A 15,281-nucleotide genomic window follows, 5' to 3' on the forward strand; every position below is an offset into this window, starting at 1 on the left:
ATCTTCTGAGGACTTTTGCTTTGGACTCTTTTCCCTGTGTCCTCACATGGTCCTTCCATACACACACATCCCTGGTGCTTCTTTGTGTGTCCACGTTTCCTCTAATTGTAAGAATATCTGTCATATGCCATTAGGGCCCATCCTCATGGCCTCATTTTATTTTAACCACCTCTTTAAAGGACCTGTCTCCAAATACAGTCACATCCTGAGTACTGGGGACTAGGATAGCAACATATGAATTTTAAAGAGGACACAATTAGGCCATAAGAGATAGCATCTTAAAAATCAGTTGCAATGAAGAATCTGAAGCCATTTTAATGAACTTTTCCTCTTTCACATTGAAATCCTTTTTTCTCTCTCTCTCTCTCATACTGTGATTCATCTTTACCTATCCTTGCTTTTGGAACATCATGCACTGGGCACTTAGAAAATACTGGCTCATTGAGTTATGCAGATATCTTTCAAATATTTGCACATTTTGTTACACAGTATTTTTAAAAATCATATTTGTTATCACACCAGTGACCTCATCATAAACATCTTTATTAGTATTAGGAAGCTGTCAGATTCATGATGGCAGATACAAGTTTTCAAACTTCTAATTTTCACTTTAAAAGTCCAAACTGTGTCTTTGGCAACAAGTACTGTCAGTTGTTTTCCTTAAGGTGATACGGGCACTTTGTTCATTTTTGAGAAAATGTCTGCCAAATACTAAAGTCTGAATAACCAGCCTTTGTCTGTCAGTTCTTCTTTTATGTAAAAATGGCATTTCGAGAAAATGGAGGCTCATTCATTTTGCAACTCAAACGATCACACAAGAGCTTTACCTCTAACACTTGTCACGTTTCACTGTGCCACAGTAGTGCTCTGCACATGCTTCCCATTTCCTGTTCCTAATGATTAATAAAGTGAATCATGCTGGCACCAGGGGTGCCTGGGTGGCTCGGTTGGTTTAAGCATCAGCCTTCAGCTCAAGTCAGGATCCCGGAGTCTTGGGATCAAGCCCCACATCAGGCTCCTGGCTCAGTGGGGAGCCCGCTTCTCCCTCTCCCTCTGCAGGCCATTCCCCCGGCTTGTGCTCTCTCTCTGTGTGTCAAATAAATAAATAAATAAATCTGTAAAAACAAAACAAAACAAAAACAAAAACCAAAGCGAATCATTCTTACTGCTTTGTCCAAGACATTCCCAAGTGAGGCTGGCCTTTTTTACCGTAACTGTGCAGTGATGAAGAATACAGTGACTACTAGGACAATCTGGTGCCTCTCCTTTGATTTGTGCTAGGTCACCAGCAGGCGTACCTGCCATTGCTTTTGTACCAGCAGTGCAAATATCAGCACAGTGAAGGTGGCAATAACATCTTACTGTTGTTTGGGAAATAGTTTTGACCTCTCAGATCCCCTACAAGGGTCTCAGGAATCCACAGAGGCATATGGACCACACTTTGAGAACTGCTGACCTACTGAACAATACAGAGAAGATATGGGGCCAAACAGTACGAAGCCACAGAAATTACATAGGTGCCAAAGTCATAAAAACTGGGTATGAAATGGCCCTGGATATTTCACTGCCTTCTGGAAGCTGGACACTTCACACATAAGGGGTGGTAGCTGATCCTGCCGCCCAGAGCTGGGGAGGGGGACAAATAAGGCCCAGATGTGAAAGTCCCTTAGAAATGGTAATGCACAGTCCAGGCAGGAGGAACCAGCCACCATGGGGAATAAGGCAACATTATGAAATTTCACACCCTGCTTAAGCCATTTATGATTGGCAACACTGCCTGGATACCTGTATTCTCCTAAAGAGACTTAGAAAGACTAGGCCTGGTGACCCTTAAAGAGATGCCCTGCTGGATCAGTGTCTTTGGGGCTCTGTTCTAAGTTACTCACCACCACCTAGCTTTGAAAGGAAAAGGCTTCCTAAAAACCCAAAGTTCCTTTTGTCTCCTACCAGACAGGTAGACACTCACCTGAGTCCAGTAGAAAACTAAAAGCCCATAAGAAATGACAAGCATTAGTGAAATAAGTCAATCAGAGAAAGACAACTATCATATGATCTCCCTGATATGAGGAAGTGGAGATGCAACATGGGGGATTAAGGGGGTAGGAGAAGAATAAATGAAACAAGATGGGATTGGGAGGGAGACAAACAACAAATGACTCTTAATCTCACAAAACAAACTGAGGGTTGCTGGGGGGAGGGGGGTCGGGAGAGGGGGGTGGGGTTATGGACATTGGAGAGGGTATATGCTATGATGAGTACTGTACCCATATGCTATGGGTACAGACCTGTACCCCTGGGGATAAAAATATATGTTTATAAAAAATAAAAAATTTAAAAAAAAAAAGTCTAGCACTAACAGAAAGAAAGAAAGAAAGAAAGAAAGAAAGAAAGAAAGAAAGAAAGAAAGAAATGACAAGCATGTCAGGAAATCTGATTTGATCTCCTTAGCAGTGTTAAGAAGGTAGAGGGAACTCTAAAAAAAAAACTCCAGGGAACAGGGAAACACTTGTTAAGCGGGTTTCAGGTGGGCTTCTGCTTCCAGGAACATAGAACAGAAGTAGTTTTTCCTATTCCTCTCATTAAGTACAACTAAAACCCCTCTACATTATATATAAAACAAAATTAGAAAACTCTGAATGGCAAAGAACAAACCCACTAGGGACCTGGGGACCCAAGAAACAACATGGTAGTGATTTCCTGGTGGCAGTAGTTTTGCCTCATGTCTCCTGGTGTTGGAGTTGAAGAAGCCAGAGATGAGGAAATGCCAATGGGGGTGGGGAGCCTGCTCTCTTTAGCTGAAGAACAAGGAAGGGGGCAACCTAGCAAAACAGACACTTTTTTTAGACAAAACTGTTCCAGCCAAACACCATAGAAAACATTATGGCCTTACCCCACCAACAATGATCCTGTGGGGAGACTGGATTTCTACCATCATCAGACTGTGAGGCACCCCAGCACACACACCCCCGGTCCAAAATGGGTGGTATCAGAGAAGACCAAGTAGAGAGCCAGGACTTTCATTCCCCACCGGGTGGTAATAAGACCTCACCTCCAGTGCTCATGGTGCCAGTGGAGACTATGTTGGGAACAGTAATAAGTTGTTCCAATCCTCCAAGTCAGGGAGGTGTCAGTGGAGGTCTAATGGGGAGCTGGCATTCCCCAGTCCCCTTCCTCTATTAGTGCAATATGAGAGGAAGCCAGCTGAAACAGAAGATTTAAAAAAAGATCTGGAGGCTCATAACATAATTTCCCAGATCCTCAAGTTTCAATTAAAATTCACTTTTATTAAGAACTAGAAAGATATTAAACTGAATGAAAAAAAGGAATCAATAGATGCCAACACTGAGATGCCAGAGATGTTAGAATTGTCTGACAAAGATTTTGAAGTAGCCATCATAAAAATACTTCAAGGAGCAGTTATGAACACACTTGAAAGAGATGAGAAAAAAGAAAGAAAAGAAAAGAAAATCCCAGCAAAGCAGTGGAAGACATAGAGAAGAACCAAATGGAAATTTTGGAACTGAAAAATATGGTAACTGAAATTAAAAAGAAAAAAAAACTCAGTGGATGTGCTTAACAGCAGACTTAACAACAAAGGAAGGAATATTTGAACCAGAATATAAGACAAAAAATTTATCTAATTAGGTTATCTAATCTGAATAACAAAAAATAAAAGAAAAAACCTTCAGTGGGATGCCTGGGTGGCTCAGTAGGTTAAAGCCTGTCCCTTCAGCTTAGGTTATGATCCTAAGTTCCTGGGATCAAGCCGGCATCAGGCTCTCTGCTCAGCAGGGAGCCTGCTTCCCTTCTTCTCTCTCTCTCTCTCTCTCTGCCTGCCTCTCTGCCTACTTGTGATCTCTGTCAAATAAATAAATAAAAATCTTAAAAAAAAAAAAAAAAGAAAGAATAAATCTTCAGAGAACTGTGGGACTTTAGCAAAAGATCTAATATTTATGTCATTGAACTCCTAGAAAAAGATGAGAAAGGGAGTGGGGGCTGAAAAAGTACCCGAAGAAACAGTGGCGGAAAACTCCCCAAATCTGGCCCCCCAAAAAACAAAAACAAACAAACAAAAAACCCAGCCAACACCACTAACAACAAAAACAACAAACAACAAACCCTTATAAACATAAGAAGACAAAACATGACATAAGGAGACAAAAAGATTCATGAGGCTGAGAAAACTCCAAAGAAGATAAACACTTTCAGTACAATTTATGAAGCCAGTATTACCCCAGTATGAAAACCACACAATAGCACAACAAATAAAATCTATGAGCCAGCATCCCTCATGAATACATATGTGAAAATCCTTCACAAAACATTATCAAATAGAATTCAGCAATATATAAAAACAATTATGCCTCAGAACCCAAGAGGGTTTACTCTAGGAATGTAAGGTTGGTTCAGCATTTAAAAATCAATTAATATAATCCACCATGTTAATGGGCTAAAGAAGAAAAGTCACATGATCATATCCATCAATGCAGGAAGCATTTGATGAAATTCAATACCCATTCATAATACAATGCTCAGAAAAATAGGAATAGGGAATTTCCTCAACTTGATGAAGAACATCTATTTAAAAACTACAGCTAACATGATACTTAATGATTAAAAACCAAAGGCTTTCCACTAAAACTGGAAACAAAGCAAGGCAATCAGCTCTGACCACTTACATCCAAACAGTGCTAGGCAATCTCACCAGGGCATTAAAACAAGAAAAGGCACCCAGATTGAAAAGAAGAAATTAAACTGTCCCTATGTGCAGATAACTTCATTGTGTAAAAAAAAAAAAAAAAAAAATCCTAGTGAATCTACAGAACGAACAAAACAAAACCGTCCCAGAACTAGTAACCGAGTTCAGTAAGGTCGCAGAAAACAAAATATAAACATGCAAAACAAACAAACAAACAAACCATTGTATCTGTATAGTAGCAAAGAATATGTGGACACCAGAATTAAAAATACAGTGCCATATACAATCACACAAAAAATATATAGGGTAAATTTAAGACACATGCATAAGATTTTTATGCCAAAAACTACAAAATACTGATGAGGAAGATCTAAATGAATGAAGTGGCCATAGTGTGTTCATGGATCCAAAGACTCAAGTTAGTAAAGATGTCAGTTCTGTGCAGTTGCTACCAAAGTCCCAGCAAAATTTTTGTAAATGTGGAAAAGATTATTCTAAAAATTATGTGGAAAGGCAAAGAGGCTAGAAGAGCTGAAACAGTTTTGACAAAGAAGAATAAAATGAGGATAATTCTACTTCACTTCAAGACTTATCTAGAAACCAAGTCTGTGTAGTATTGACAGTGATGATGCATAGATTAATGGAATGGAATAGAGGATCCAGAAATAGATGCATACAATGGACCAATATTTGGCAAAGGTTCAAAGCAATTCAGTGGAAGAAAGGTAATAACCTTTTCAAAAAGTAATGTTGAAGTGGTGCACCTGGGTGGGGCAGTCAGTTAAATGATTTGGCTCAGGTCATGATCCCAGGGTCTTGGGTTCTAGTCCCATACCAGGCTCTTTGCTCAGCAGGGTGCCTGCTTCTCCCTCTCCCTCTGCCTCCCTCCCTCTCTCTTTCTGTCTCTCATGAATAAATAAATAAAATGTTTAAAAAAAAACAAATAAAATGAAAATTCTCATTTATAAAAAATAATAACAATAATAATGTTGAAGCAAAGTGGGTATCTCTGGGCAAACACCACCAACAACAAAAAATCTACCCAAGCCTCACACCTTACACAAAAATTGGCTCAAACGGATCATAGACTTGAATATAGAATATAAACTACAAAACTTTTAAGAAAAATATTTAAAAGAAAATCTTCAGCTCAGACTTGATCCCAAAAGCATGATCCATTAAAAATAAAAAATAAAGAGATAAAGTGGACTTCACCAAAATTAAAAGCTTGTGTGCTACAAACATTCTTTCAAGAGAACAAAAAGACAAGCTACAGGCTGAGAGAAAATATTTGCAAATTACTAAATCTGACAAAGTACCAGTATCTGACCAAAAACAAAACAAAAAAAAACTCAAAACTCAACTGTTTAAAAAAAAATTAACAATCTGATTGGAAAATGGGCAAAAGTCACAAAGAGACATTTCTCCAAAGAGGATGTGCAGGTGACAAATAAGCACATGACAAGATGTTCAACATCATTAGCCAATAAAGAAGGCAAGTTAAAACCACAATGAGATATTACACACCTGTCAGAATGACAAAAATACAAAATCAAATGCTGACCAGGAGGCAGAAATATTGGATCATTCATATGCTGCTTATGGGAATATAAATTGGCACACAGCCCCTCTGGAAAACAGTTTGGATATTTCTTTTAAACACACACACACACAACTACATATGCAACTACCATGCAACCCAACAATTGTACTCTCGGGCATTTATCCCAAATAAATGAAAATTTACATTCACACAAACACCCTGTACAGAAATATTTATAGTAGTTTTAGTCATCATAGCCAAAAACTGGAAATAACCCAGATGTCCTTTACCAGATAAATGGATAAACAAACTGTGGTCCCTTCATATCATTGAGTGAACTATTGATACACACAGAACCTGATGAATCTCCAGAGAACTGGGCTGAGTGAAGAAAGCCAGTCCCCAAAGGTTACATATTGTATGGTTCCATTTACAGAACACCGTTGAAATATCAATATTATAGAGATGGAGAACAGAATCATGATTTCCAGGAGTCAGGGATGAAGTCAGGGAGGGAGGAGATATGACTATGAAGGAGTGGTCCAAGGAAGTTGTGCTGGTGAACAAATCTATATCTTGAGTGTGATGGTGCATAGAGAAAACTGCAAAGTGATCATATTGCATAGATCCACACACACAAGTACATGTAACTTGGTGAAATCTGAATTATCTCCATGGATTGTACTAATGTCACATGCCTGGTTTTGAGAGTGCACTCTAGTGCGAGATGTGAACTCTCCCAGGTCAGCTGGGAGAAGGTACCCAGGACATCCCTGAACACTGGCATCACTGGGGGAAAGTGCATGAGACCTCCCTATACATTCCTTTACAACTTGCTTTGAATGAATAATTATTTCAAAATAGAAGGGACCCCTGGGTGGCTCAGTCATTAAATGTCTGACTTAGGCTCAGGTCATGATCCCGGGGACCTGGGATCAAGCAGGAAGCCTACTTCTCCCTCTCCCACTCCCCCTGTTTCTGTTCCCTCTCTCGTGGTGTCTCTCTGCCAAATAAATAAACAAAATCTTTTTTTAAAAAAATAGGAAGTTTAAAAAAAAATTTAAAACACTAAAAAAATAGAAAGTTACAAATGAGTATAGGGATAGTTACAAATGAGTATAGGTAAAGAAATGGAACCTGACATTGGAGAGCCATTTAGCATCCATTCTCTTCTGCTGCTATTTAAGAAACACTTCTAGAAGCTAAGGCCTTTACACATATTATACTTTGGTTACTCCTCTCAAAAATCCTGAATAATAGGTATTATTATCTCTATCCTGCAGATGGAGAAGCAGACTCAGAAACAAAGCCACTTGCCCAAGGGCCTCTGTCTGTCCAGAGCACACACTTGTGCCCACTCTGCACCACTCCTACCCTTGAAGGTCACACCAGCCAGCTGATGGATTACCCCATCTGCCAGGGCTGGACTTGCTCCCCTCAGAGGGCCTGGAGCCTGGGAGGCGGGGTGGGGGCGGGGCAGGATACCTACAGGAAGGTCTTGATGAGGAACCTGGAGGGCAAATCAGCTCCTGGGAGGTACTTGGGGAACTGGGCCACTCCTGCTTCTCTTCGGTCTACACCCACCCCTGATGCTGGCCCTGGCCCACGCCCAATGCAGGCACACAGGGGACACTCCCCAGCACGAGTCCTTCCCTATTCTTTCCTGACTGGCTCCCTATCAGATCACCCACCCCTAACCAATGCCATCTCCCCTTTTCCAGAGCTGAACTTCATCACCCAGTCCCCAGAGCCAGCAAGACATGGGCCCCATTTTCCAAATCCTGACACTTCTCATTTAACCTGAAGACTTGGAGGGGTGAGTTGGAAATGGGTTGGGCTGGGGCTGGGGGGTGGGATAGATATGGAAGAAAGCAGTGTTTGGGGGCTGCTGATGGAGGGTCAGCTGAGCAGGAAAGCAGAGTTTGACAGCAGCTCCCTTCCCTGTTGCAACCTCAGAGAAGGCACATGAATTATTTATACACCATTGTTTTGATTTGGGAAAACTGCCCCACATCCCTTTTGCATTTAAATAGGGATTATGGCCTAAAATTCAGAGAAGGAAGGCAGCACCTCACCTGGTGAGCTGAGTCTCAGTTCCCTAGTATGTAAAACAGGGATAATGGCAGCATCTCTGTCTTATGAAGTCCAAGCAAAGATGATCCATGTAAAGTCCTTAGCACAGTAGCTGAAACCTAGTAGGGGCTCAATAAATGCTTGTTGACTGAACAGACATACTGGATGCCTAATGCATGTTAGCTAAATGGGGCAGCCCTCTCTCTGGGGTCACAGCGCCACCCTGCCTTCCAGAGCCAGCCCATGTGGCAGTTCTGTAAGATTTCTCCAGCTCCTTCCTGGGAAGCATGTCTTCCTCTGTCCTCTTGAAGTTCTTCTTTGGGTCTTTATTACTGTCTGGCTCAGTCCACTTTGCATTATATACCCATGAACCTCAAAGTCCAGGGATGCACCCCTAATCTCACCCCTGTTAGGGACCAGAACTGGCACAGCTCATCTTTCAGCATCAGACCCAACTTTACCTTCAGAAAGAACATCCTCTGAGCCAGAGCTCAGAGACATCATCTCATCTGACCTTACCAGGGGGCCTCCTTACCTTTTCTCAGATGGAAAGACAGTAACTGCCCAGACAGGAGCAGGGAGAACCAGGTGATACCTCCAAGATTCTCAGCTCACTTCCTACTACCCCACCCTGCGTATGCCAAGGAAGATGAGTAACTCCGGACAGAACTGGGGAGGGCCAGACAGGCCACACATCTCTGTCCCCACCTCCCAGATCACCCAGACTTCTGACTTTGCTCAAGTTTTACTTCTCGCCCCAGCACTTTGTGGCTAACCAGATTGTTTCCAAACATGTTACATAATTGCTCACATATTTATTTATGCCATCTCTTGAATATTAAACGATTGATAATATGGAACAGAAACATGGGCGTTTAAACCCAGCAGCTTTGACAGGCGTGGGTGGGGAAGGAGGTTGAGGAGAGCCATCTCTGAGCCATTTACAGGAGGAGAAGGTGACATCTCCCCTCTTTTCCCGAGATGGGTTGAAAGGCTTCCCAGGCCCATGGTTGGCAGCCACAATGTAGTGGAATTTTCACTATGCGGTTGAGCCTCTTTTATTACATAATGAAAAAGATGCATTATCATTTCCCTAAAGGATGCCTGAAGCCAGAACATGGCCACCTGTTTGCTTATTCATTTATTGAGCACCCTCTGTTTGCAGTCCCTGTTAGGCTTTTATTCACCCAGAAACATCCTTATGAATGAAATGAATGAGACCCCTGTCCTCATGGTACTGCCACTCCAGTGGACAGCTAAACAAATCAATAGACAGCTTCCGAGCATCACAAGCAGTGTGAACAGAACAAAATAGGTGACAGGGTAGGACTGGTCAGCAGTCCCCTGAGGAGGGACGTTTGACTGGAGGTCCCTGTGATAGAAGCAGCCAGCCATGCAGAGGTCCAGGTTTGGGACGAACATTCCTGTCTGCCGGAACAAGGAGCCCATGGGAGGGGGCAGTTGGGGAAGAGTGAGGGGGACAGTGGGTTGGGAGGGGTGAGGTGGAGCCCAACATCAGTGATGTAGGCAAGGAGTGCCTACCAAAGGTCAATTAGGCCAGGCCTGTGGGGCCTCCTGTGAGGAGTTTAAATTGTAGTCTACATTAGTGGCAAAGCTGTTGGAGGGTTCTAGTGACCTGGTGGATGTTTGGAAACCATTTCTCTGCAGTTGAGAGAGGGCTTGGTGGTGTGGGCCGGGCCAGGAAGGGCTGGGTCTGAAGTGCTGGTATATGGGGCTCCCCCAACCCCAAACCTGACCTGCCAGCCTCTGGAGGGAATCTGCCCAGGGTGATGGTGAGTTTCTCCCATGGCGGCTGTGGAGGTCTGGCCTGACCCGACAGGAGTCACAGTAACTCTGATATCAGTCATGAAGGTACCTGGATTTACTCAGCACCTAGACTGAGCCAGGCACTGGAACAAGCCCCCGGGCTCACCATCACCCTGGGACACATATAGTTTTACTGTCCCCATTTTACAGAAAAGCAAACCAAGGCCCAGAATGGCTAAGTAAAATGCTCACAGCCATCCAGGAAGTGCATAGCAAAGTGGGGATATGAACCTAGTCAGTCTTTCTCCACAAATGTGAACCTCAATCCATGTTGGCTAAATGAATTAATAACAATAATAGTAAACACTTACTATGGTGCTGGCGAAGAGCCAGGTCCTGTTTTAAGTGCTTGAAAACATTCATCCCTTAGTCTTCACAACAGTTCTAGTAAGTAGGTGTGACCAGGAGCCCCACTTTACAAAATGAGAAACTGAAGGACAGAGGGTTGTATCACTTACCCTAGCGGGGATTCGAACCTGGAAGGTCTGGCCGAATTTGCATGTTGGAGCAACGTGTTAGGCTGTTGTCGGAACGCCCATTTACAAAGCAGCTTGGGCCTCCTTCAGATGTGGACAGTAGTACCCACGGCTGGGTAGTGCTGGGAATGGGAGATACATGGGAACGTGCTCTGTAGAAGGTAAAAACTTGCACAAATGATCTTGAAAGTATTTGAGGATTCTTTTAAGATTATTTATTTATTTGAGAGAGAGAACACAAGCAGAAAGCAGAGGGAGAGACAGAGGGAGAAGCAGGCTCTCCACTGAGTAAGGAGCCTGATGTGGGGCCCAATCCCAGAACTCCAGAATTACAACCTGAGCCAAAGGAAGACACTTAACAGACTGAGCCACCCAGAGCCACCAGGACTAGAGGATTCTTAAACACCTTATCCTTTTAAGGAGTTGGACTACTTCCCTCCATCCTGTTTTCCCCAATGAGAGAATGGAGAAAAATGTGGGCCCTGCCCTGGCCAGACAGCCCCAGAGCCTGAGATACAGGAGACAGAGCTGGGGTCATGCACTCAGACCCCTGGTATCAGCTTGTTAACTCAGGTAAGCTCTTTGCACACATGACCAGTCTAGGGAGGTAGCACAGTGTTGACAGCCCCGCTGCCCGGCCCACCTCTGCTAGCATCAGGTCCTAGCAATGCGAGCCCGGGCCAGTTATTTAGACAGTCTCCCACCTCAGCTTTATATTCTTTAAAAAGGGAGTGGGAAGCCCTCCATTTTGAGCCTACTGGAAAGAGTACATGGGAGAGAAAAGCAGATGTGCCGAGCAGAGCCCAGGATGTCAACGGCACACAGCAGGTTTCTGTTCTTCTAGTGTCTCCTGTGAGAATAGTTGCCTCAGAGGGTGAGGCCCCTAGGCCCCTTTCTGCTGGGACAATTTCAGACTCTCCACTGCACAAGCACTGGAAACAGATAGTTCGCCATCAGTATCAGTGTGCAGTGGCTGCTGTAACAAAGCATCAGCTGCATGGCTGGAAGACACAGATATTTGTTGTCACCAAGTGTCAGCTGGGATGTTTCCTAACAAGCCCCAAGAAGGAGGATCTGTTCCCAGCTCTGGTCCTTCCTTCAGGGGCAATCTTCAGCATTCCTTGGCTTGTGCATACATTACCCTGACCCCCCACCTTTGATGTCATCGTCCATGCATGTGTGTGCCTCCAGATATCCCCTTTGCATAATGACACCAGTCCCATTGGATCAGAGCCCACCCTGACAACCTCGTCTTAACTAGCGTGCCTCTGTAAAGATCCTATCTACAAATAAGGTCACGTCCACAGTTCCTGAGGGTTAGAACTCCAAAGTACCTTTCAGAGGAAAAGTCTAATTCAACCCCTAACGCTATCATAATTGTTTGAAGTGGATTCTGGAAGGGCCATCAGTGCATTCGTGACATTTCTTAAATAGCCTGAAAGAATATTTTACATCATTTTCCAAAAGGGCAACATCCTTCTCAAAATCACTCCTTAGCTTCCAGGAGCTTCCCATTAACTCTTGGCCTTAACAAACTCCAGCGTGGGTCTCTGGGGCCATCATCTTCCATGAAGAGCAAGCAACCTTGAATCCAAGGTCTTCGTTAGCCCCGACTGTGCACCAAACTCGGCAAACACAGGAAGCTAGAGGCCTAGCCTTTGAGGCAGTCATAGGCGAGGGCCCCAAGGACAGGCTGGCAGGGAGCTTGGCTATTATTACTGGACAGGTGGGTGCTGGGGCCACAGGGCCCTTCCCAACAGTGAGCCTCAGCATGAAGGAAAAGCCTTCTTTCCTACACTGCTTCTTGTCTTTGTCTCCTTGAAGGGGAAATTGCCCTTTCTGAGTGCTCTGAGAGCACAGGAGAAATACCACTTGCTCTTTGTGTAGTCAAATAACTCTTCAGTCACTCACCTTTCATTCTGGGATGAGACCTACTCCAGAATCTGTCTCATAGCAAGTCCCAAGTGCAGAGGAACCCAAACCTGCTCCACCCCCAGCTGGCATCCCCAGCTTGGCCAGGATCCCTGGAGAGGTCAGGAGTCAGTGATAGATGCGCCCTTCTTGACACATCCTTAGATTTAAAATAAGCTTTCCTACCCCATTTTTTTAGTATATGTGCTGCCGAAGCGAGCACAGCTTTCCTACCCCAAATGTTGAATGTTCTCATGTTGCTTGAGCCGAGAGCAAACAACCTGCATTTCCAATGCCTCAGTGACCAGGGAGGACAGTGCACGGTGGCATTGCACTGATTAGAGCACTGAGACTGGGCACAAGCTTACTGAGGCGCTGGGTTTGAATCCCAGTTCTGCCAGTCTGAGCTCTGTGATCTGAGGTGAATCTTGTCACTTTTCCAGTCTCCATTTCCTCAGGTGCAATGTAGGGAGAGTTCCTACCACACAAGTGAGGGGTGCCTGTAGAGGACTTCGCATGGTGCTCGGTAACCAACCTGAATTGTCTGGCTTCTCTCTTTGGGCCTCAGCCTCCTACCCCGCAGACAAGAGTAGGGGACTGGGTGGGTTCTGGCCAGTTCTGTGTGACTGTTGGGAGCAGTCTCCAGGGAGTCTAACATCTGGCTGGGCAGAGGGAGCATATCCTGCCCGCCGGCCTGCCCGTCAGGAGCTTGCTGTGTGACCCGGGGTGGCGGCCCTCTGTCCTGCATTGGCCTTGTGACTCCAAAATATCTTCACGGGGACAACCCTTGGCCCCTCACATAGACCATGTCTCCTAGTTGGCCCCAACCGATGCTTGTCAAACTGACTGCAATGCTGACTCAACTCACCCAAACTCCAGAGGGCAGAATGTTTTACCCCTTCCAGGAGCTGGAGGCAGCAGAAGGAGGTCAGTGTCCCCAGGACACTATTTCCAAAGAGGAGTTGAGTAGAAAGTGTGTCTCAGTGAAAGCCCCAGTGCACTGGTGGTGGGCTGTGGGCCCCCCCGGGGTCAGGAAGCCTGGGGTGGGCCACACTCCAATCTGTCTCCCTCTATGCTTGCTGTCACAGGGGAAGATCTGAGCCCAGGCCTTGACATGATGTCGGGGCTGTTCACAGTGTCCCTGGGGGTATTCTGCTTATTGAACCACACCCAGAGGAGGATGAAACAAAAAATTATGTAGCAAGAAGAGTGGGCTCATGGAAGGATGTAGGGAGCAGGAACTTTGAGTTCAAACTGGGACCTGGTTGTCCCTTCTCCGGTCCTCGGTTGGCTCATCTGGAAATAGAACAGCAACCACATTGCAGGGTGGTTTTGCCACTGGAGGTCTCTGGTAGGCCATGTGCCTGCCCCACCAGCTGGTCGTGAGGCAGGATGTGCCCCCTCTTTCTGGGCCCCATGTAGCATGCAGCCCCTCAGATGCCAAGAGTGGAAGCCTCTGGGCCCCAACTCTACATGCCCTGCCTTCTGGGTCTTTCCCTTCACTCGGTCTGACTTCAGTGGACGCTGGTAGCTGTGGGGGCAGAAGCCCTGTGTTCAGACGTGGAGGGATCAGATGGGGCCCTTCACTGATGGGTTGGCCTCAGTGTGCCCATCTGTAGGTTGGGCACAACATCCCTTGCCTTGGGGGCTTCCATGAGAGTTACTGAGATAACCTATATGTGCGGGCCTGGTAAGTCATTGCTCAAAACTATTTCTGAGTCCACTGGGGTCAAAGGCTACTGGGCTCCCAGGTGTCACAGAGCTCCCTCAGGCCTGGCTCTCAGCCTTGGCCTGCCTGGATCGGTGGGAAAAGTAAGGTGTCTGCCTTCCGCTTGCTAGGCCAAGTGTAAATAAAATGTGTAGGATCTTATTGTTAGAAAGAACCACAGAATTCCTGAACAACCTCACCCAATGATAGAAGCTTTCCCCCAGCTCCTTCACCGTTAACTTTTTAATATTTTTCTGGTTACTTCCAGGGACGGGAACCTGACTGTCTGTCATGTGGCAGAGACCAGAGACAGCACACAGTTCATGCACTTCATGCCCAGGCATTTTATACATTAAAACCCCACACTCCTCGCTCAGGGCATTGTGACTCTTACTTTAGAAACAGTTTTAACAATGAGAATGACCTGATTCCTTAAGCCAGAGGTGGGAGATCCTGCTCAGGGTTCACCTCCCCCATAACCATCCCCAACATTAACTTCATCTCCATGAATATGAATCACTCCATCTTCCCTGTCCCTGCTGCTCCTCTGATATGCCTCTGTAGTCAAATGCATCATGGGTGTTTCATTTCGTTTTCGGGTTTTTTGTTTTTTTTTTTTTTTTTGTTACCTCTCTCTGTCTAGACCCTAAACTCCCCACAGAGGGAGTGGGGCAGTGGAAAGAGCTTTCTTGGGACTTAGAATCAAAAAGGTCTGACTTGCAGGCCTTATTTCCTTCTAGCCACATGACCCAGAGAAGGTGATCTGGCCTCTCTGAGCCCATGGATCAAGGCCAGTGTCTTCCTGATCCTCTCCTTCCCTGTGCATAGAGCTGAAGTCCTGCTTCTCTCTGTATCCCTAATCCCTGACACACAGTAGGTGCTCAGAACTGGCTGAATAAAGGAGGTGCAAGGAAGCCACGGGCGGGGTACGTTATCAGAGTGCAGGGGAGGGAGCTTGCTCTTGGAGGGGAACACACCGCAGTCATGGAGAGCTAACGACACTGAAACCAAAAGCAGAGATAACCAGTCGGAAAATAAGACCCA

General features: G+C 45.1%; 1 protein-coding gene across 10 annotated transcripts in view; it reads left to right on the top strand.

The window, feature by feature from the left end:
• Positions 1-15,281, top strand: part of ATP2B2 (ATPase plasma membrane Ca2+ transporting 2) — a 365,301-nt gene that overhangs the window by 164,152 nt on the left and 185,868 nt on the right. For 8 of the 10 annotated variants that reach the window (XM_082682462.1, XM_082682460.1, XM_082682467.1 and 5 more), the window contains one exon: positions 7,964-8,058. The exons of the other annotated variants lie outside the window; for them this stretch is intronic. The gene's annotated coding sequence lies outside the window, so the exon portion shown is untranslated. The remainder of the gene's footprint in view (positions 1-7,963; positions 8,059-15,281) is intronic. 10 annotated transcript variants of the gene reach the window in all.

This window comes from Mustela nivalis (assembly GCF_964662115.1).
Source record: "Mustela nivalis genome assembly, chromosome: 1".
Lineage (NCBI taxonomy): Eukaryota > Metazoa > Chordata > Mammalia > Carnivora > Mustelidae > Mustela > Mustela nivalis.